This window comes from Eurosta solidaginis, chromosome 2, assembly GCF_040869045.1.
Source record: "Eurosta solidaginis isolate ZX-2024a chromosome 2, ASM4086904v1, whole genome shotgun sequence".
NCBI lineage: Eukaryota > Metazoa > Arthropoda > Insecta > Diptera > Tephritidae > Eurosta > Eurosta solidaginis.
Genome location: NC_090320.1, coordinates 19542172 through 19563997, shown reverse-complemented (window position 1 = coordinate 19563997; position 21826 = coordinate 19542172). Strand labels below are relative to the sequence as shown.

General features: G+C 35.9%; 1 protein-coding gene across 28 annotated transcripts in view; it reads right to left on the bottom strand.

The window, feature by feature from the left end:
* Lar (tyrosine-protein phosphatase Lar) overlaps positions 1–21826 on the bottom strand; it is a 1659242-nt gene that overhangs the window by 1304904 nt on the left and 332512 nt on the right. Inside the window, exon 1 of one of the 28 annotated variants that reach the window (XM_067764581.1) lies at positions 3422–3558. The exons of 23 other annotated variants lie outside the window; for them this stretch is intronic. The gene's annotated coding sequence lies outside the window, so the exon portion shown is untranslated. Of the gene's footprint in view, positions 1–2742; positions 2832–2967; positions 3178–3241; positions 3559–21826 lie in introns of those variants that run through there. 4 more of the 28 variants (XM_067764585.1, XM_067764588.1, XM_067764587.1 and 1 more) reach the window with 4 other exon arrangements.

The window sequence follows — 21826 nt, the reverse complement described above, 5'->3', positions numbered from 1 at the left end:
TAATCAATTTTCACTTCAAAAATTTTATTTCAAGTGCGAGATTAATTAAGTAAACAAGATTAGCTGGTAGATTTTTTTAATGAAAGTCTTCCAAACTTGATTCAAACATGTGATTAAGTAAAGATGACATATCAAAAAAATAATTTTACCCACAGATCTTATTTCTAAATTAATCACAAATTGGAACTAATAGTTTAGCTGTGTAGTTTAAGAAACGGTTAGTTAAATCTAGAGACTTAAAATTATAATCTGGTTACTGTTCAATGATAAACAATAAAATATTCTGAACAAATAAGCGAGATATAACTCCGTAGATATTAGTTCTGAATATCGTTGTTAGATGGTGCATATGTCCAGCGAATCAAAATGTCCTAACCACAATCTCACTTTATATGGTCCAACTCTACTGAACCTGCTAAGAATAAGAGGATTAAGCAGGCTGAAGTATAACAACAGCAACAACAACAACGAACCAAACTGTACGCTGTCTTTTGTGGAACCGTTTAGCCTAAAAAGGGATAGGGCAGGTGGCATCTGCCTGAATTTCAATTATGGGAACTACATAACTTATTTTTGATCACGCTTTTTCAGAGCCTCAAAATACTAATATCTAATGTATGTTTATGTACATATGTATGTATGTAAGCACATTATTTTACTTGTTATAAACTTTCTAAAACTATTTGCACATATTTTCATTTCAAAAATTAAAAATATTTCAATTAACGCTTTGACTGCTAATTAACGTGCCAAACTATTTTCTAATTTTATTTTACGTGCCTTTCAACAACAACAACAACGCCAACAAGAATACTTTAATTTTTTGCCAACAGCCGTATTGGGGAACGAGCGCCCGTACACCAAATTATATAGACACATGCATATATTTCATGATATATTGAAGTATGTTTGTCAGAGTTGCCAGATGTAGTAATCTAAAATTCCTAACTTTTTAAGACCAAATATTGAACCGAAGATATCGATATCGACCATATTGCAGGAACGGCGTGAACAAACTGTTGTGGTGAATACTTCACTAAGCAAAACACCATATATCTTGAGGTGGTATGAGGTAGCTGAATATTCCACATCTCAGGAAACAAGTTAGGACTGATATTTTTGGTACAATTTTCTGACAGGAAAACATCTACCAGATATGCTGGTCGAATACAAAATTCGTAAGGAACTCGGAGAAGCACACACATATACAAATTCATAAATAGTCATCACAATTGGAAGTTAAACGGCTTTATAGCTACAGCAATACGTTAATAATTTGAAAATTTTTACAGTAAGATGTTTAAATTTGAAAGGGGATTAGGCGAAAATAATAAAATCCAGTCGATTTGTTTCAAGCTTCAGAATTAAGTTTTCTATTTGCTACGATTATTTACGAAGATAAAAGTGAAGAATGGCGAAAGAAAATGCAGATGTATTAGAAAAACTGTTAATAGTCGAATACTCGAACAGCAACCTCTTTTGGTATATTTTTTGGAGAATATTATGAAATATCGCACATCACAAAAAAAAAAAAAAACGCTGCTACAAGCACAACGGCAGCGTAAGTACACGACAACGAAATTAAACATGCATACGTATGCAAAAGCAAAAGCAACAACTAATGTCTATATATATATATTGAGTAGGTAAAGAGGAAACCCCAATACATCAGAAGCCTATTCCTATAACTTAGGAATCAGCGAAATAAGGAAATCATAGTAGGAGCGGCGAATTTGAAAGCAGTAAGCAAGTCACACCAGCTGATCATTGATTTTCACTCTCAGGGTCGGTTTAACCAATTTCAATTCGAAACTTGTCTAAAAGTTATCAAAATTCTCGTTTTCTCCATGCTAACTGAAGTATCGAATGCTGATTTTGGTGTACACAATAGAGTTTTGCATATTGTTCTACATAACATTAACAATTATCGGCATAACTGGCACTTGGTCACCCTGTGTTGGTGGTAAGGAGAATATCATATATCAAACTACCTGCAAGATTGTTGTCTTTCAGATAAATTCCAACTTAGCTAAAGACGGTAAAAGGGGGTTTAAGGAAGTGAAGTACGGAAACTATGCTTTGATGTATAGAATATGTGCATATATTTTATTTGGCAATTTAGTGACACGAATGGATAACAATAAATCATCTAATTGACAATTAAGTGGAACGAACAAATTACTATACAACGGAAAATCAACAAATTCGTCTCAATTTGAATATACAGATTCCGGCAACGCTAATGTATGTATGTATGTATGTTTTCCATTAAGACCACAAATTACGCGCCACAATCACTAAAACTCGTCGCACAACGTCAGATTACATGTCGCCAACAGCAATACATCGTAGTGAGAGCAATAGAGCGGTAGAGTAGCAAAACAGCAGTGTAGCAGATTAGTAATAGTAGTGTGTGTGTGTGTGTGTTCCTGAGTGTGCTCGCACACGGTTGTTTGTTTTGGTACAACGGGTGGTATGCGTAACACGATTTTCAAGTGCCGCTGTGGGTGCGATTAGTTATGGTTCAAAAAATCTTAAAACTCACATATGTTTCATTTGTTGTTGTTGTTGTTTTCACCCGCTGTGTGCTATGGATGTGTCATGGGGTTTGTTGACCTAAGCGTGCATGCGAACGTGTATGAAAGTAAACCAAAGGAAAGCAATGAAATCAAAAAAAAAAAAGAAAATGCCGCTACTTGATTTATGAAATTCCAACAGGGAAATTAAATAAATTGATTTTACGTTTGTATTGTTGTGCAAGGTAATTTGTTTTGAGTAAAGGGGAGTTTTCACTTTTATTTTGTGCTAAGTCTTAAAAAAAGGAATTTTAACAAATTTTTTTCAGATTAAAATAATTTGTTTTTGTTCGTTTTTATCATAAAAATTTACGACTCTTATTTTCACTTAAAGATTTTGTTTTAAACTTTTTATTATTTCAACTTGCTTTATTATATCATTAAAACTGACCACTGGTGGCTGGCTTATACTAAAATCGCCTCACAAAATTTTTAAGTGCCAAGCGCGCTATAAAATTTTAATTACTTTTGCAGTGCTGCACACGCTAATACACATCCAGCGTTAATTAAACACATTCACATATCTTTATAAGCGCACCAATAAACTCAGCCGCACACATATATACATACATACACACAATTGCACGTTTGTACGTACACGTGGTGTCAATAGAGTGAAATTGGCTATTGGCACAAAAATTATCGCCACGCACCAAAAAACCTACTTCAACGCTATGAATCGATTTTTTTTATAGCACTCTTTTTATTTTGAACGCTACACATATTGTATGTGCTTTTTTATGTGTTATTTATTAGCGCTACTATTATTGTGCCGCTTAATTTCTCAGCACAGTTCTTTAAAAAAATTTTGATTTTCTTTTGTACGCGTGTTTCACGCTACTCACAGCTTTAATTGATTTTGCTTGCTTTGCACTAAAGATATTTAATTTTCATTTATTAACACACAACAGAAAATTTAACGTGCGCTGCCGCTTTAAGCGTTTGCTAGATACAATTCAAAAACGGCACGAGAGAGAAGGTACCCAACGTTGAACTGAATTGTGTGTAGCATGTTTGGCATAATTATTGATAGCAATAGTCGGCTTTTAGGCGCATAATAATGGGAAATTGCACACAAAACGTACTTGTCTGCAATTGAGTATGCGCTGTTATGCGTCTGCGCAAAATTTAAATGCACAGAAGGGAAAAGCAAACATTTCCCTTTTGGGAAATTTGCGTTTTCGTAGCAAATTTGCGCTCTACATATGTTTTATTCATTTTGCATTCAAATGCAAGCAATAATTTGTATAAACAAAAATTTCCCTTTTTTGGGAAATTTAACTTTTTTGCATAAAACGGTTTTATTGCATGTACAGTCGCTCGCTAACATGCATATTCATAAATTAGAGTGCTTTGAAAAATGTCCCACTACAAAAGGAAATTCTCTAGTGAGCATGGAATGTGCAGCGCTACAAATTTTTTTGTTTTTTAATGTTTGTCTGCACCATACTGTTACACTTTGCAGCGTACAAAACGTGCTTTTGCTGGCACACGTTTGCCTTATTTTGTTTCTTTTGTTTTGTTTGCTCTTTTTGCTCGTTCGCTCGTTATGTGGGTTATGTGGGTTAAGCATGTGTTTATTAGCTATCACACTGCCACCAATGCTGACGTTGTTTCTTCTATAGCGTTGATTTGTGTGCTGCCTTGTGAGTATGTGTATGTAGGTGTTCATATATAAAAATTGTCTCAATGTGTATGCTGACGTACAAACCATCTGCATATCCACATGCATACTACATTTATACTGTTTATCAACAATGTTGCCATTTGCTTTTGTGTATAATGACCCAATGTACCCTCGTTTGAATGTTACATACATGCTTACTTGTTTACATAGCCATACTTTAATATTCATGTCTGTTGGGATAGCACACACCCCCCTCTTAGTTACATTTAATTCTAATGCTTTCATATTTACATTTTCCACTTTCATACTTTGACGCTTTTTCTGTGTAATGATTTGTTTTTCCAGTATTTATATATTTCTAAAGCGAGCGATGTCTCAATAGCAAACTGGTGTTTAACCTCTCAAGTAATGCTCCATAACGAATGTATGCATGCATAGATGAATACCTCGCATTGCAGGGATTGTTTTAAGTAAATTGCTATAAAATGTACTCAAAGGGTTAAAGTGTATATAAAATGCTTAGTACTTTGAACAAATAGTTGGTTAGAAATAAATTGTGCGCACGCTTAATTGACAGTTCCACTTAAGCGAACATAATTGAAATATGGAGTTGAAAGAGACTTTCCTAATAAAGTGATCAATTAAAATTGTTTAAGATAAAGATAACTAAACTGTACCTCATTTAAAGAATAATAAATTACAAATCAGTTTTTCATCTAATCGGGCCCTTAGTGTGTCATACAAACAAATTCATGTGGCGCTTTCGCATATACATCTGACGCTTTCTCATTTCCAACTGACTATTCCCAAATAAAAATTATGCTTTCACAATTTCATTTGACGCTCTTTAATTTACAAATAACTGTTGTCATATAGAACTGACGCCTTTGCATTTACTATTGATTACTTTCACTTTCATATGACGCTTTCTCATATACATTTAACGATTTCTAATTTACACTTTACTAATCTAATTTCAAATAAATTTACAAATCTTATTTCCAACTAACACTTTCTCATTTACAAGTAACTACTCTCATTTCCATATGACGGTTTCTCATTTACAATTGACGCTTTCTCATTTAAACTGGAAATGGTGTATACCTAAAGTGGTAAATAAGTATTGGTTCGTGGATAGATTTTCTCCAGTTATAAAATCTACAGTTTCGATTTATATATTTAAGATATATGCCACCAACAAAAAAACTGCTACCAGCTTTAAGGAGCTTTCCTCTTTCCCCCACAAGTTTCTACCAGTTCGAAACTATCGCAAAAGGGGATAATATCGTATATAAATTTGGGTCCGGTTGGGAGCCAACGGAATAGTACCAAGAAAAGTACGGAACCATTGAAAAAATGCGAATAAAGAACTAGTTCTAGAGTGCACATTTTTATCGAGTTCGGAACTAATGGAAAGGTAATGCAGCGGGGACAATTTCCACCGCCTAGAATATCACCATGATAAATTCTCTAGTTGAAAGCATATAAAACAGATGGTTGGCGAAAGGGTAGTGGTTCGGAATGCTCTAGAAGTGCACTAGTTTTGAACTAGAGATTTTCCTTACAGGATTGGTACTCACGGCTTTTTTTCATGATGAATAACCACTTCCTATAGACTTAGCTTTCTGTAGATCTAACAATATTGAAATTAGATATATTTACTTGATGCGTGACTATATGTGATTGTTATCACATTTGTAACTGGCACCAATAAATAATCAATTCCATAGAATTTTTTCATTACAATTTTTCACTGGTCATTTCAAAGTACTCTTATTTACATTTGTAAGCAAAAAGGAAACCCTCTTGTTGGTAAAAACTACAATAAACCCGTACAAATACATTTTCAATTCTATGTGCCTGACAATGAACAATTTGTCACGCTTCTAACACTTATGCGATAACATGGCGGTCCATAAATAGAGACGTGAACAAAATTTGACCCAAAAAATATTGAGCAACTAACTTCAGCTACTTGAATTGGTCAAAGTGTTGGGAATGCGTGACATACAAAACTGTTACCTGTAGGAATAGCTGTTTTCATATTAATACATTAGAAATAGAGTACAACCGATAGTCAATCGTTTGTTAACAAAGGTCAAATACAAAGCGAAAACAAAAGAACTTAATGGAAATATACGCGTGCCATAGAAAATTTAATCAAATGGGTCAAATCTGAAAGTGTGCCGCATTTACTACTTTTTTCATAACAATACCAAAATAGATTTGACGTAATGTATACCTGAATTTAAAAAGCAATATTTCAGATATAGCTTTTTCAATTAAGTTTACGCTTTCACGGCATATTAAAACGCTGAAACATTTGTTGGGCACTAAACTAAAATATATTAAAAAACAAGTAAGGAAGGCTAAGTTCGGGTGTAACCGAACATTACATACTCAGTTGAGAGCTATGGAGACAAAATAAGGGAAAATCATCATGTAGGAAAATGAACCTAGGGTAACCCTGGAATGTGTTTGTATGACATGTGTATCAAATGGAAGGTATTAAAGAGTATTTCAAGAGGGAGTGGGCCATAGTTGTATTGGTGGACGCCATTTAGGGATATCACCATAAAGGTGGACCAGGGCTGACTCTAGAATTTGTTTGTACGATATGGGTATCAAATTAAAGGTTTTAATGAGGGTTTTAAAAGGGAGTGGTGGTAGTTGTATATGTGAAGGCATTTTCGAGATATCGACCAAAATGTGGCCCAGGGTGACCCAGACCATCATCTGTCGGGTACCGCTAATTTATTTATATATGTAATACCACAAACAGTATTCCTGCCAAGATACCAAGGGCTTTTGATTCCGCCCTGCAGAACTGTTTCATTTCCTTCTACTTAATATGGTAGGTGTCACACCCATTTTACAAAGTTTTTTTCTAAAGTTATATTTTGGGTCAATAAACCAACCCAATTACCGTGTTAACGGCCGAACGGAAGGACAGACGATCTACTGTGTATAAAAACTGGGCGTGGCTTCAACCGATTTCGCCCTTTTTCACATAAAACAGTTATCGTCCTAGAATCTAAGCTCCTACCAAATTTCATAAGGATTGGTAAATTTCTGTTCGACTTATGGCATTAAAAGTATCCTAGACAAATTAAATTAAAAAGGGCGGAGCCACGCCCGTTTTGAAATTTTCTTTTATTTTTGTATTTTTTTGCACCATATCATTACTGGAGTTGAATGTCGACATAATTTACTTATATACTATAAAGATATTAACTTTTTGTTTTTTTAATTTGACTTAAAAAAAAAATTGTTTTTTAAAAGTGGGCGTGGTCGGCCCCGATTTTGCAAATTTTTATTAAGCATATATATAGTAATAGGAGTAACGTTCCTGCCAAATTTCATCATGATATCTTCAACGACTGCCAAATTACAGCTTGCAAAACTTCTAAATTACCTTCTTTTAAAAGTGGGCGGTGCCACGCCCGTTGTCGAAAATTTTACTAATTTTCTATTCTGCGTCATAATCTTAACTCACCTACCAACTTTCATCGCTTTATCCGTCTTTGGAATGAATTATTGCACTTTTTCGATTTTTCGAAATTTTCGATATCGAAAAAGTGGGCGTGGTTATAGTCCGATATCGTTCATTTTACATAGCGATCTGAGATGAGTGCCCACGAACCTACATACCAAATCTCATCAAGATACCTCAAAATTAACTCAAGTTATCGTGTTAACGGACGGACGGACGGACATGGCTCAATAAAATTTTTTTTCGATACTTCTCGATTCCTTTATACCTGTACAATCAACCGTTAGTTATCCAATCAAAGTTAATATACCCTGTGAGCTCTGCTCAACTGAGTATAAGAAATTGCGCATTAAATTGATATCAAAATCTTTAAATAGAACACATTTAACTATGCTGAAAACCTCAGTGGATTCGCAATTGCTGCCGATTGACAAAAATTCTAAAAACAAGAAGAAGAAGAAAAAAAAAACAATTCAAATCGAAAGCAAAATTGAGTGACAGCATAGAAATTGAAAAATGTTGAACAATATCACCTAACAAAAATTTACCATGCAAATTTGTATATTTAGCCCAAAATGGGTAAAACCTGTTATTCATGCGTAGATATGTAGTATTTACCTTTATTTAAAACTTCTGTGGGAGTAAATTGTCAATCAATGTGAATAATTTGCATTTTCAATTGATTTGCAACTAAAAAGACTATTATTTGTTTTGTCACAATAAAAAGTGTTAAACAAAGCAGGAAAAAATATTAAAAATCCGATATTGTTGCTAGAGATGGCAATTTTTGGGATTTTCTGCCTGCAATGACTTTCGGGTTTTGAAAGTGCAATACCAGGATCCCTGTATTGTCGCGAAATTTAACATGTATATATTTCTTTATTTTCAAAAAAGTATCGATTAACTATCCAACAGTTTTCGCAAAGTTATCGGTTTGCACTCAAAAAGTTATCAATTTGTTATAAAAAAAGTTATGGACATGTAATTAAAAAGTGATCGACTTTTTTCCCATAAATTTATAGATTATTAATCGAAAAGTTTTCAATATGCTATTGGTAGCAACAGTTATAAAGATACAGATTTTTAACGAAGAGTTATCGGTTTGTTATCAAAAAGTTGTCGTTTTACTATCGAAAATTTATAATTACTTACAGCAAACTCATCGATAGGTTATCAAAAATCCTACGATTTGTTATCGAAAAGTTAACGATTTGGCATAAACTAGACGATCTGAAATGATTCAAATGAATTTTGAAGAGTAGGAGTGGTATTTTCAGGTAGAATAACGATCTTAAAAGAGAAATTTTGAAGTGGCATGACCAGAAATGTACCTTAAAAATCACACTTTAATACACTTTAAGGATTGAATATATCAAAAACTTGAAATGCCGTGATTCTTTTGACTCCAGATTCGGGTTCATCACGTGGTAACCTTCGACAAAGTGTAGTACTGTTTCCGGTTAAAAATTTTGATTGGATTTTTGTTTGGCTGTGATAAAGCAGAAAAGGCGTTTTCGCAATTTTAAGCCGAATTTTTTTTTATTTTAACTAATTTGGCAAACTTGGCTCCAGATTTAGGTTCTGTGAAATAAAAACCTTTAGAAACCATTAGCAACCTTCACACAGATATTTGTGTTTTAAAGAGGGATATTTGTGGAACAAGTTTTAAATTATTTAAATGGATATTAAAATGCTATTTTCAACAATCCTGGGATTAAAGTAGAATAATTCAGTCATTTTTGAGACTTAATAAAGATCGGGATGCCGGGAGCGTCATTCCCAATAGTTACATAGCAGAGTGTGCGACGTTGGATGTGACCTGCACTTAGTACTACTTCGCATGCGATTACTTCGGTTTTCAACCGAGGATATTTGCGGAAGTAACCGTGTCCGGTTAAAAATCGGTCCAGGTAAAAGTCGACCTCTTCGTGTTGTTGCTTCAACCATGAGTTCAGTTCAGAAATTAGATCCCAGTTTCACTTTTCTATAATGCTGTTGGTCCACTGTTATTTTCCAAAGGTGGATGGATTCTTCTCGCACCTTTATGGGAAGAGTAGTTTTACTCGCTTTCGATTCGCTTTCGTATACTCACTTTTTCTTCCTGAGCGAGAATATATACCAGCATGGTTTCGGCAACGACTAGGACAGCTTCGGAAGAGGCCGTGCTGTAAGTTAAAGCTTTCCGCAACGCCTCACTTTGTTGGACTGAAAATATGAGCTTACTGTCCAGCCTCACCGTCAGATATTTCGTTGAAGTGCGTGTTTCTAAGTATTTGCTGGTCCCCAGCCGTCATATTCCTGATCGGAATCCGCCTCTTTATGAAGATGATGATCTCTGTTATTACTGTTGCCATCTGGAAAGTGTGATCAGCCATCCATCTATTTACATTGTACATAACCTAGTTAAGTTTAAGCCCATATCTTCGTGCTTTTATTGCAGCTGTCGCGTCGTCTGTGACATCGTCGTCTGTGAAAGCGACAAGGAATGTGCTTTCTGGCAAGTTAAATCAGAGAACACTGTCGTAAGTAATATTCATCGGGACCTAATACTGAACCCTGGGGCGCTCCTACAGTTATCATTAACCTTCTTTGACATTGGGTGAATACCTGTCTCTGTGGTCAGCAAAAACCTGGGTATTTCTGTTTTCTTGGAGAACAATTTTTTGTGCTAGTTTTATTCGTGTGTTTGTTTTTAGTTTGGATCCGGTTTTGGATTTCGTTGTTGTAGCTGCATAAAGATTCCCCGAAGGTTGGAAAAGTGTTGCGGATGTGGGCAATCCCTTGTCGCATAAAAACCCTGGGCGCTTCCGACTAGCACCCTTTGGTCGATTGCCCCTTTAGCCTTCAAAATCTTCAGATCTGTCGATTTTATTCTATTCTTGCGAAAGGCTTACCTTCCACGAGAACATTTTAAGTATCTTTTCTCACTGGAGCCGAATTTGAACCATCTTTCATCTTAAAGGCAGAGAAGAAAAGCTCAAGCGCTTATTTTCAAGCTTTCGCAAGTTGAAATTCTATTTTATTTAAATTTGTTGGTACTCTCATGTAATACAATTATATTTTGAACAATTTATTGAAAGTTAACAAACAATGCTTCATTGCTCGTTAATCAACGACTAAACAGCTACCATACTACAGTTTTGAAGAGTCTTAGCGCTAGCGTCGTATCATTTTCCCATTAAGTAAAATTCGGAATCATGATGACTGTAAAGGTCAAGCTGCTTTGGTTGTGCATATGAAGGTCATTACATTTCAAGTGCATTGGGTATGTGAGGTCAGTATAATTTCCCATAGTAGAAGTCATATTAGATGCTATCAAACTTGCCGCATTATACCTCAACTTCTTGTGCGCTGTGGAATCACCTTTCCCTTCCTTTCCCTTTTTCAGTGTTTAATGTCTTAATTTGGATCGGAGGAACTTGATTATTTTATTTTCTTTTACTTTCATTTCATTATTTAACGTACTGCACTCCATTATCTTGGTTTTCTGGTTGGTTCATCTTAATAAAATGCACGTATTTCACTTCTTATGAATATTTCTCCTAAACCAGTTGTATTTTATACTCTTTTTATGCAATTTTTATACTCTCTCTTTGTGCGTTACTTTCACTTGACCAGTGTGTATTTATATCTCTTTCGTTTTATTTTTTTAAATTTCTGATTTTATCTCTTCCCTTTTTTTCGTCAAGTGCATAAAATCACATCTGTCTTAACTACTTCTTGTTGGTAGAAGGATATTGTTCTTCTGCGACACTTCCTCTTTTGCCACTCATTCATACGTTGCTTTTATTTCGTTTGAACAACAATACAAGTACATAAAACGGTAATTTGTCGAAATTCTACTTCACTTTTAAATAACACTTTCGAAAACCAATGAACGTTATTCTCTCTTCCTTTTTCATTTTGCTTTGTATGCCACATTTGTGTGTGTAATATTAACAAGCAATTATAATTTTCGTTTAATTGCATTTTCACTTTTTCTTTTCGTTCTTATTGCTTTCACTTTTAGTTTTGAACATGTTTGGCTTTATTAATCAATTTGGTATTTTAGTCGCCTCTTACGACAGGCATATCTACCGCGGGTAAATTCTAAGCCCCCTAACCCGCGTGGGGTACGTCTTCTCTACATTTCTTTCAAAATTGGCTTCCCAGTTTGTCTTGGTGTCGATTTCGATGCCAAGGCACTTAGCCCTAGTTGACAGCGAGATTTCTGTGACATTTAGTGAAGGCAGTCGAAATATGTGACCCGGCCTAAGAAAAGCTGCCTTATGACTCAAAAAAGAAATTGCGAGATACATCTGTTTAAGATAAACAATGCCTTTCTTCAGTTCTTAGTAGTTTTTCCTTTGCATAATGAACAGTCATGCCCAAAAGGCAACCAAAAAAAGGCAAAAGAACATAAATGAGATAAGTTCGTGTGTGTATATAAAGAACGATGTTTTTTTCAAAGCAAAGCACAAACCAGTTTCTGACCGAAATAAAATCGTGTGAGTGCTAAGATTTAAAAGCAATGCTGAACGAGTAGGACGTGTGTCGCTTGTGAATAATGTCTGTCGAAGAAGAATTTAGCGCCGTTTTTCAAACATATTTCTGGGAAAACGAAGAGAATGATGATGGTTCTTTCGATAATGTTGGTATCAATTACGAGGACGAACTACAAGTATTGTTTCAAGCTGAAGATCAAATGGAAGTGGATGAAAATATCATCTCGAGAACACTTCTAATCAAATTGGGACTTTCTAGTTTTCACCACGTGAAAGAGCGTCTCAAAAACTATCGAATCCAGAAAACAAGTGGAAAAATATTTTTTGAGTCATAAGCCACCTTTTCATAGGCTGGGTCACATATAACTATTTTGTTTCTGTCTTCAGTTTGTTCTTCAGTAACAGTTGTGTCTGGCTCTTGTGGATATTGAGGACACTCGATGTGGCCCAGGTATGCAGCCTGCTAAGCGCACTCTGTAGAATTTCGCTTAGCGCGAAGGGAATATACCACAAGACTGCAACAATTACGAAACGTTATACACTATTTACCTGCATTGAGCTCGGATTAGTCGTTAAGTGAACTGATCGAGTAGCAGGAGCTTATGAGCTGACTATAAATTATTGACAGAATATGCCTACAAATAAAATAATTCCAAGTCCACCACTCCAGATGTGCTATTCCCTAGGAGGCATAGAGGTTGTGAGGATACTGGAGCAAAAGTTAAAGGGCAGAAGTTTTTTAGCTGTTTGGCCGTACATGCGACGGATAGTCCAAATGAAGCTATGTATTGATCTTGATAATAGCATCCAAAAGTTGCCAATAGAAACTGGTAGCAGCACAAAACCTGCAAAACTTTCTTAGCTATGGCGTCCATATTAAATTTTAGAGATAGCTTCCTATATAGTACTGCCCAAAACAAATTGGTTCAAGAATCAAGGACTTCACATCACTTGGTAACAAAGCTTTAACAGCTGTTGATGTAAATTGGCACAATCAATTCAAGAGAAGATCTTGTCAAATTTGGTTTGCGGACACTGGTTTCGGCTTTGTGCCATCTTCAGTGTCATTTTTCGATCTACTTTTAGTTTTTTGGCCACCTGTATATCCGTATCTGTATTGTATTGCAAGGCCGAAGCAGTGAAGTGTTTTTGAAACCTTCAAATATTTTTGCCTGATCACATCCAGCAATGAGTAAGTGACTATTAGTTGCATACTTTTAGGCTCACATCATATTTTAGGAATTTTATTACATACTTCAGCGATTGGTTAATGTACAACGGGGTTCTAAAATTTGCTTGCAGGATGAACGCGATCGTTAGAAATCGTTGACTATTTGTGCGCCAAAAAGTATGCAATGTCATATTTAAATATTTTGCATGTATCTCGCTATAGTTTTAAATATCTACACATTTGCTTAAAAATGTAAGACGCGATAACCTCCGAAGAGATCTATAGCCGAGCTTCTCTTCCAATTTGCGTCGTGCTCCTCTTGATTTTCCCTACAAATTGGCCGGACGGGACCTACATGTTTTATGCCGACTCCGAACGGCATCTGTAAGGCAGATGAGTTTTCACTGAGAGCTTTTCATGGCAGAAATATACCCGGAGCGCTTGCCCAACACTGCCGAGGGGCGACCCCGCTTAGAAAAATTTTCTTCTAGTTGTTTCTAAAATGTTTGATGTTTTCCCGGGATGTGAACCCAGGGCATACGCTGTGGTAGGCGGAGCACGCTACCATCACACCACGGTGGCCGCCAACACATTTGCTTGCTATCCCTTAAAACTTAGTGGGCCAAAAGAAGATTTAGTAAATGCTTTTAAAGGGTCATCAAAAGTATGTAGACGGCGAAAGTAGAACAAAAGCATTAAATTTAAACACAAATAAATGAAAAAAGGAAATAATGCAAATAAAAAAGTATGTACAAGAACAAAAGTTTATTTTGGTTTGAACAGTGTGTGTGGAATAAAGAAGAAAACTATGAAAGCAAAAAAATGTTAAAAGAGGTGTAAAAAGTTCCTAATGAATGGGATTTGAGCTATTTTTCACGTGGAGGTCAGTGTGGCATGTAATTAATTAGAAAGTAATATACTAATATACTATGGGAAACTATTCCAACGTACAATTTTATAATCACGGATGAAGGGCTTTTGATTTTGTTTGTGTTTAAGTATTGAAAACTTTTAGAAAGCAAAACTTGCGTTATGGCGGCATATAATTAAAAGGGAATGATTTTGAGCGAGGTAATGTTGAAGCCATTGAATTTATTTTAATTAGTATAATTTTCGTATGCTTATATTCTTAGGCAATTTCAGTCGGCTGCCTCGCAGCAAGTCACATGGATGAGAACCAACAAGTGGAGGCACGCACTTGTACTAAATACCAAAGGCTGAGCTTTGATAGCAAGCTCTCCATCTCAAACCCCTTTCAAGGGACCTGCAAGAAACTTGCAGACACAACAGAGAATCTCAGTCTATTATTGGAAATCATAGGCGGTCTAAAACCATGTATAGAAAAGCTGCTTGTATCGGCTTTGGAATCAGTTATCTTTGAGGGGATTCAAAAACATTTTGTAAGTATCGAGCAGCTTCAATATCGGTTCCAGCGATTCTGCTGCGTTGATCGGTACATCATTTCTTTAAGGAAACGAAAGCAATTCACCCCTTACCGCAGAAGTAGCCAGAGATAGTGGCCCAACTTCGTTCGGGATACTTTAATAAGTTAAAATCTTACTTGAGGGCTTTGATGACAACTTTGAGCACCTCTTGAATGGGGCGAAGCACTGTAAACAAGACAACAGAGATGTTGCTGTGTTGTAGGTGCAAAAGAAATCGATCCCAAGCTGGTAACAAGAATTAAGCTGCATTGAAGCCACTGGGCACTGCTACTTCTGCAAAAATATAAAACTAATGAGCCACTTTCGCTGCACTTTCATCGAAAGCGACCAAATCACACAACAAGGAAACGGGATGGAAAACCGTTATGGTGATATATCCCCGTGCGACTTCTTCATACAGTGCCAAACAATGAAAGATGGGATGAGCTGCAAATACGTTTGGACTATTCTCTTCCCGTTATGGCAGGTTGTCTATTCCTATAACCTGGTAGTGACAAAAGAACTCACGTAGCGCCCTTCTCTATTTGAAGTAATGCTAAATGCAATTCCTCATTCGCAAAAATGTTCAAGAGAAAAATAGTGTCAACCACTCCCGTTATTCAAGTCTCACTTTTAGCGCAAATTACCTCAGAGTACTTCTAATATCTAAGTTTATCACATACCACATGTAATACAACAGACCTTCGTGTTGTCGACGTGAGCTTTCCTTATCGGGGCAGCTACCACGTAACATAATATCTAAGTTTAATTTGGGGCTGAACACAGGCACTAAGTCGGACAGAGCTATGGGGTTCTGTACGCCATGAAAATTATTGTTGGCACGAAAAACGGTGTGAGAAAATACGGTTGTCTCTATCGAAGCAAGTCAAAGAAAGGACGGGTAGCGCCAGTTAACGTGAAGTAAGGTAACTAATCAACTTAGTTAGAACCATACAATTTGGCCTAGGCTATGACGTCTCAACTAAGGAAAGATCAAATAACTGCGAACACAGAATTGATTATGTCCTAATGACACTAGGAAACGTGAAAAGCTAAATTTCACAAATTGATCTTTTATCAATAAAATAATGGCATTTTAGGGAACTCTTAGAAACTCGTAGCTGGTAATCTGGAATAAGTGTTCACATGCGTGTCTATTCTCAGAGTCTTCCGGACGCTGAAAACAAAATTATTGTTAATTGCGGTTCTTCGGTCTCCAAGGTCAGCGTGAATAGTCTCGACTCTTGTTTGGTTCGACATGATAATTTGGCGTTTCTTCACTTTGGATGCCTGCGCATTTATAGGAAACCGCAAGGGTCGACGAGATAGCTGCTGTCTTGTCCGGTAGCCACCAATTAACATGCATTGGAGTATACTTATGCGAAAATATGCGCCTAAAAGTATGTACCGTTCTTCGATGTGCGTAAATGGTTCTATTATATAGCCATATCAGCCTTATGTCTGCTCTAACGCAAAACGATCTTTATAACACAAAAAATTCTTAATTTCTATATAAAAAGCTTTAATTTGACACAATAAATTCCAGCCGCATAAGAAAAATGTGTCATATAAGTGTGTCCTGCCTAGCAAACGATTTATCGCACTCTCGTATCGCTAGGGCAGCAATAACCATTAACCCAAGACATAAATATATACAACAACGCTGCTGGTATTTTGAGTGTAGCAATTATTTTTTCTGATTTTCCTACGCCAAAACACCAAACTCCATATGACCCCTTTGGCGCTTCTGTTACAAAGTATGTTGACCCGCCGCCATAGTTTGTATAAGAACGTCCTAAAATAATAAAATGTATTGCCTACTTATAGGCGTTTTATTACATATATTTATTAGCAGCTTGTACGAGATACCAAGTGTTTTCGATTCTGCGGCGTCATATGATTTTATGACAGATTTTTATTGCCGCAAGATAAGAAGAAAATGCGAATCCCTACAAGTATGTGGAGAACGTGCAGAAAAATGCAGTTACACCAAATAAGAGAGTGTGTGACTGTGTGTGAAGAGTTAGATATCGAAGAATAGGAAAGTCTACTAGATCGGTTTTTTATATCCCTTATTTATGCATGATTTTGCTAGCATATCTTTGGATGTAATAGTATGCGTGACTAAAGGCAATGAAATATTTTGTATGCCGACTAAAATCCCTAAGAGTAATTGGCCTGCTCTGTTATAATTTTATTTGGTGTCAACGCCTGCATTATTACGCATCAAAGTAACTACATTTCTCAACATTCAGTAATAAATATGTTCATGTTTTTGTTCCGTTTTTCATTTGCCTGTGAGCCCTTAGTCTTTTTATCAACAATGTAGTAAACTACTTTATAGGAATTTTTTTCTTTGAAAAAGCGAAAAAGCTTTCTGCTCACTTTAAACGATCTCTAGAAAGGAATGCCATTTTCATTTCCCTTCTGCTTCTTTGTTTTTAGGATTCTGGGTACTCTATCGGTTTATTACCGGATGAGTTATCGGTTTCTGGTCGACGGATTATGAGCGTTTTATCCACTTTTTAAAGATTATTTATCGATTTGTTGCACAAAGCTGTGTTATCGACGAGGTAAAGAATAGTTATCGATTTCTAATCGAAGGATTGTAAGTTTGGTATCGATAACAAGGGTTATCAATAAATCACTGATCTTTTATGGACGAGTTATATTTTTTATCGAAAATATATCGATTTTCTGTCAATATATTACCAAAAATTTAACGATTTGCAATCAAACAGTTATCGATTTTGGTACTCACTGCGAATTTAAAATATTAAGTAGATTTACTGGGTTATCGAAAAAGTATAGATTTATTATCGAAACTTCATCGATTATTTATCGAAAAATCATAGATATGCTATCAAGGAATTCTCGATTTGTCATCGAAAAGTTATAGATTTGTTATTAGAAATGTATCGATTTGTTATCAAAAAGTTATAACCATGTTATCTAAAAGTTATTGATCATTTATCACAAATTGATCGACGTTTTATAAAAGGAACTTTGATTTGCTATCGTAAAGTTACCGGATTCTTACGAATTTATTAGCATTTGTGATAGAAAAGTTATCGATTTGGTATTTAACAGTTATCGATTTCATATGATGGATCAGCAACCTGTTGTTGTTGAGTTCACAGTCCTTGGCCGTATTCAAAAGGTGCAACCCGCTCACAAATTGTTCACAAATTCCTCTAATGAGAGTCCAAGGAAACTAGTAGTTTCAACAGGGTTGAACCATAGGAATATTGGGCGTTAGGGCGTTAGTTGCAAAATACAATTTAAAAGATGGTTGGGGTCATATGAGAACACATAGCAAACAGGATATACCTTACGTATGTCGGGGTTGATTGTGGACAAGTAAGAGTTCAACCTGTTAAAGCATCCAAAAAGAAATTTGGGCCAGAGTGACTCGTGTCTCACTTGATAGTCTGCTTTCCCCTTCTGCAAGGGTTGGATAGTATATAGTGTGATTCTTTGTGGATTAGGCTTAGGAACTCCTTATGCTTATCTGGATCAATCGGCTGCGTAGGCAGGTGCCGAATCTCATCATAGTGGTCACGGAGATGTTTTCTTATTCCTCATAGAGGCGGGGCTAGATCAAGCAGTTGATTTGCTGAGATGTCCCGATTTCTGAGGTTAGGTTAGGTTGAACTGGCCTGTCCATGAGGACCTCACATAGACTGATTGAGTCCTTAGTGTTACTAGAAGTTTGTTTTAACGACCAAACTGAAAAACCCTATCAAAAACCGGGACCTATGTTATAAAATAACTCCGTCCTCTTGGCAAATACCAGAAGCTTCCTAGGACTTAAGCCACTTGCTGCTTCTAGATCTGACAGATGTATCAGTCCTAATAGCTGGAGTCTTAGCTGGGCAAGTGCGGAGCACGAGCACAGATCGTGCTCGATCGTTTCTCCCTCCAACCCGAAATGAGTCTGCAGTCCTCTCTTTTTAATGATAAAAGTCTAAGGTTGTAAGACCTACACATAATGTTCGACACTTTACAACCCCACGCCTTTCCCGCTTGGTCGATCATGTGCACCTCTCGCCTTCGCTTAATCTCGCTCAGTCTAATTGGGACGTTTACGGAGCAAGCTTCAAGGGATGCGCCCTTTTTAGCTAGTTCGTCCGCTTTTTCATTCTCATCTATTCCCATATGCCCTGGGATCCAATATAGATGTATGCTGCTCCCTCTGCCGATTTTCTCCAGAGACTGCTTACACTCTAACACGCATTTAGATGCTGTGCTATGCGAGATTATTGCCTTAAGTGCTGCTTGTGATTTGTGAGATTTTCGCAAAAAACTGTTTGATAAGCATTTTATTATGCGCTGTTATGTTGAGGGTTTTTGCCTCACTGTTCAGATGAGGGTCATAAGATATTCCGTGGTGGTTTTAGGACGGGCGACCAGACGACGCGTAGTACATTAGCGGCCGACCAATTACTTTGTAAATTACTAGCATCATTTCTTTACCTTCTCCCGAAGTGCTGGCGGTGAACGATATGAAGATTTTGTTGCGACTTTGTTCTTAAGATAAATTTGGAGGCATGTACCTGGAAGGTAATGGTGTTATCAGCGAACTTCTATTGTCCAGCGTTTTCCATTGAAAAATGAAATTTCTTGAATTTTTTCTAGAGCCCCACTGACTGCCACGGCAAAGATGTAGTGTGACGGAGTTCCCATCCCATCCCTCTTAAATAGTCATTAGCCTTCCTGACCTATTGTTCATTAGTTTACGGATTGTGATGAAATATCAGCACTAACTGTATTCCGAGTTAGTTTGCGGGCAACAACGGACCTACCAGAAGCCGCAAAATGTTTCTGAATTCAGACCTAAGATTTCTTTTTCTTGAAAACAAGCTTTTCTTTCTTAATTTACACTTGAAAGCTAAAAAACTGCCGCGTTATGCTCAGAACTATTAAGAAAATGTTTGAGAAAAATTTTTTTAACCATTTTCGTTTTTCTATTGATTAAGCCCAAGAGCCTGATTAAAAAAATTCTTAAATAAAATCTTTTCTCAAATATCTTAAAACCCATGAAGTATCATATTTAAGACAGCAAAAAACTACACACTCGTATTGCTGGTTGCAACTTAAAACCAATTTTGTGCTTTTAACATTGACTTAAAAGCATTGCAGAGTAAGGAGATGAAATAGCCAAATTAAAATAATTGGATGCCTTAGGATCTGCTGGTCCATAAACGCACTTGAGGATGCTTTATATATTAAATTTGTATATATGTACATTAGAGCGGGTCAAATTGTATGAATGGATTTTTTCCCATCAGGAGTATAGCAAAAACGTAATCTACAGATGATTCTACGAAAAATTGCTGAAGACACTTCTAATTTAATTAATTCTAGCTCTAATTCCGATTTCGAGGTCCCCACTTTTGCAAAATAGATATTTTGCATATGAATGTAGGGTTTGGTCAAAAAATCTTCATAGCTTCTGATAGAATTATAGGAAAAATATCATATTGGGCTTACTTTAAAGGCATTTACGTACATTTGAGAATCTGTATTAATATCTATAGTGTTTTTGAATTTTAGTAGAGATATCAGGCTTAAATTATGAGAAATTAGCCTAAAATTAACTTCTAACTACTATATTGTAACGCATTTAGTGGAACTCCGCTTATTTGCAACCTTCTACTAACGTTCGTATCGCTAAACTGTTGAATAAATAACTCCAATATTCAATGATGCAAAATGGTCTTTATTAAAGTACTTCACAATAACACAAATACTTCACAACCAATAGCGTGCTTAAATTAAACTGATTGCCCATGCATCAGCGGGTGCTGCTTTTATACTCTTCGGTTTCCTCGTCGACATACTTCTAGGCGTTTCTCCTAGAATTTACTACTTGTTTACCAGCTATAAACTCACCAGCTATAAACTACACATGCACGTTTATAGCTTCTCATATGCGCGTGTATATATGAGTGATACTTCGACCGATGATTGCATACTTTTGTGAGCATCTCAGATATATGCACGTGTTTGTGCATATCTCTTCACTTCTTATATGTACATATGTGTAGACAAATTGATTAATTTGTTTATGTAGATACAAGTGACTGCTTAGTATCGGCTTAGAGATGATAGTATGCCTTAGTGTTGCTAATATTCGTCACAATATTATCATTTTTAATAAATTTCTTATGGAATTTTTTTTTCTTTACAGCTAAAATAAGTTCAGAACATTTCCAACAACTTTCGTCCAGACAGTTTTTCTTTTTTCGAATTCGTTTTAGTAGAAAAAAATGTTTGCTTATTACTTGAAAATATAGGTTTGTTTTTTTTTTGAAATTTTTTTTCTCGGACCTCGAAATCGGACCTAGAGCTATGGCGTCTTCAGCAATTTTTCTTAGAATCATCTGTAGATTACGTTTTTGCTATACTCCTGGTGGGCAAAAAATTTGACTCGCTCTAATTTACATATAAGATAAAAATACTATTCATATATGTAAATATTTATTTATTTACATATATGTATGTGTGCGTATGTATGCCCGCAAATGTGTGTGAATTCATATTTCATGGCTATTTGCTTGGTCGCCTGAAGCAAATTCTATGGCGCTTGATGCTTAATCTCTCTTATTCAGATTTTTTGCTTTGGTTGCCTGAAAAACTAGGTTACTTTGATAAAATGATTTGATTTTCAAGCAGAAAAAAAGTCATGGTAAAACATATTTACGCATATATATTTGTATATAAATAAAAAAAATTTAAATATAGCACAAGATTGCTACAAATATGTCCTGAGTAAATTGTTTGCATATTTTTGGCAACTAATGCTCTCGGTATAGTTGAAATAGGTCTGCTGATAAACAGCGAATTCTAATACAGGATCAGATTTATAACTTTAACATGCTCAGTTCAAAAGCCTAGAGAACTTTCGGCTCAGATTTCAGGGCATCTTTTATAGGTAACTAGCTATTACCCGGCTCGTTGCTAGAAAAACTAATTTCAGAATTGAATGGTCGAGCCTTTAATTTCTCACTCCTAGTCATCTCTTCCGCTTTCCCCTCTTCCGCGTTCT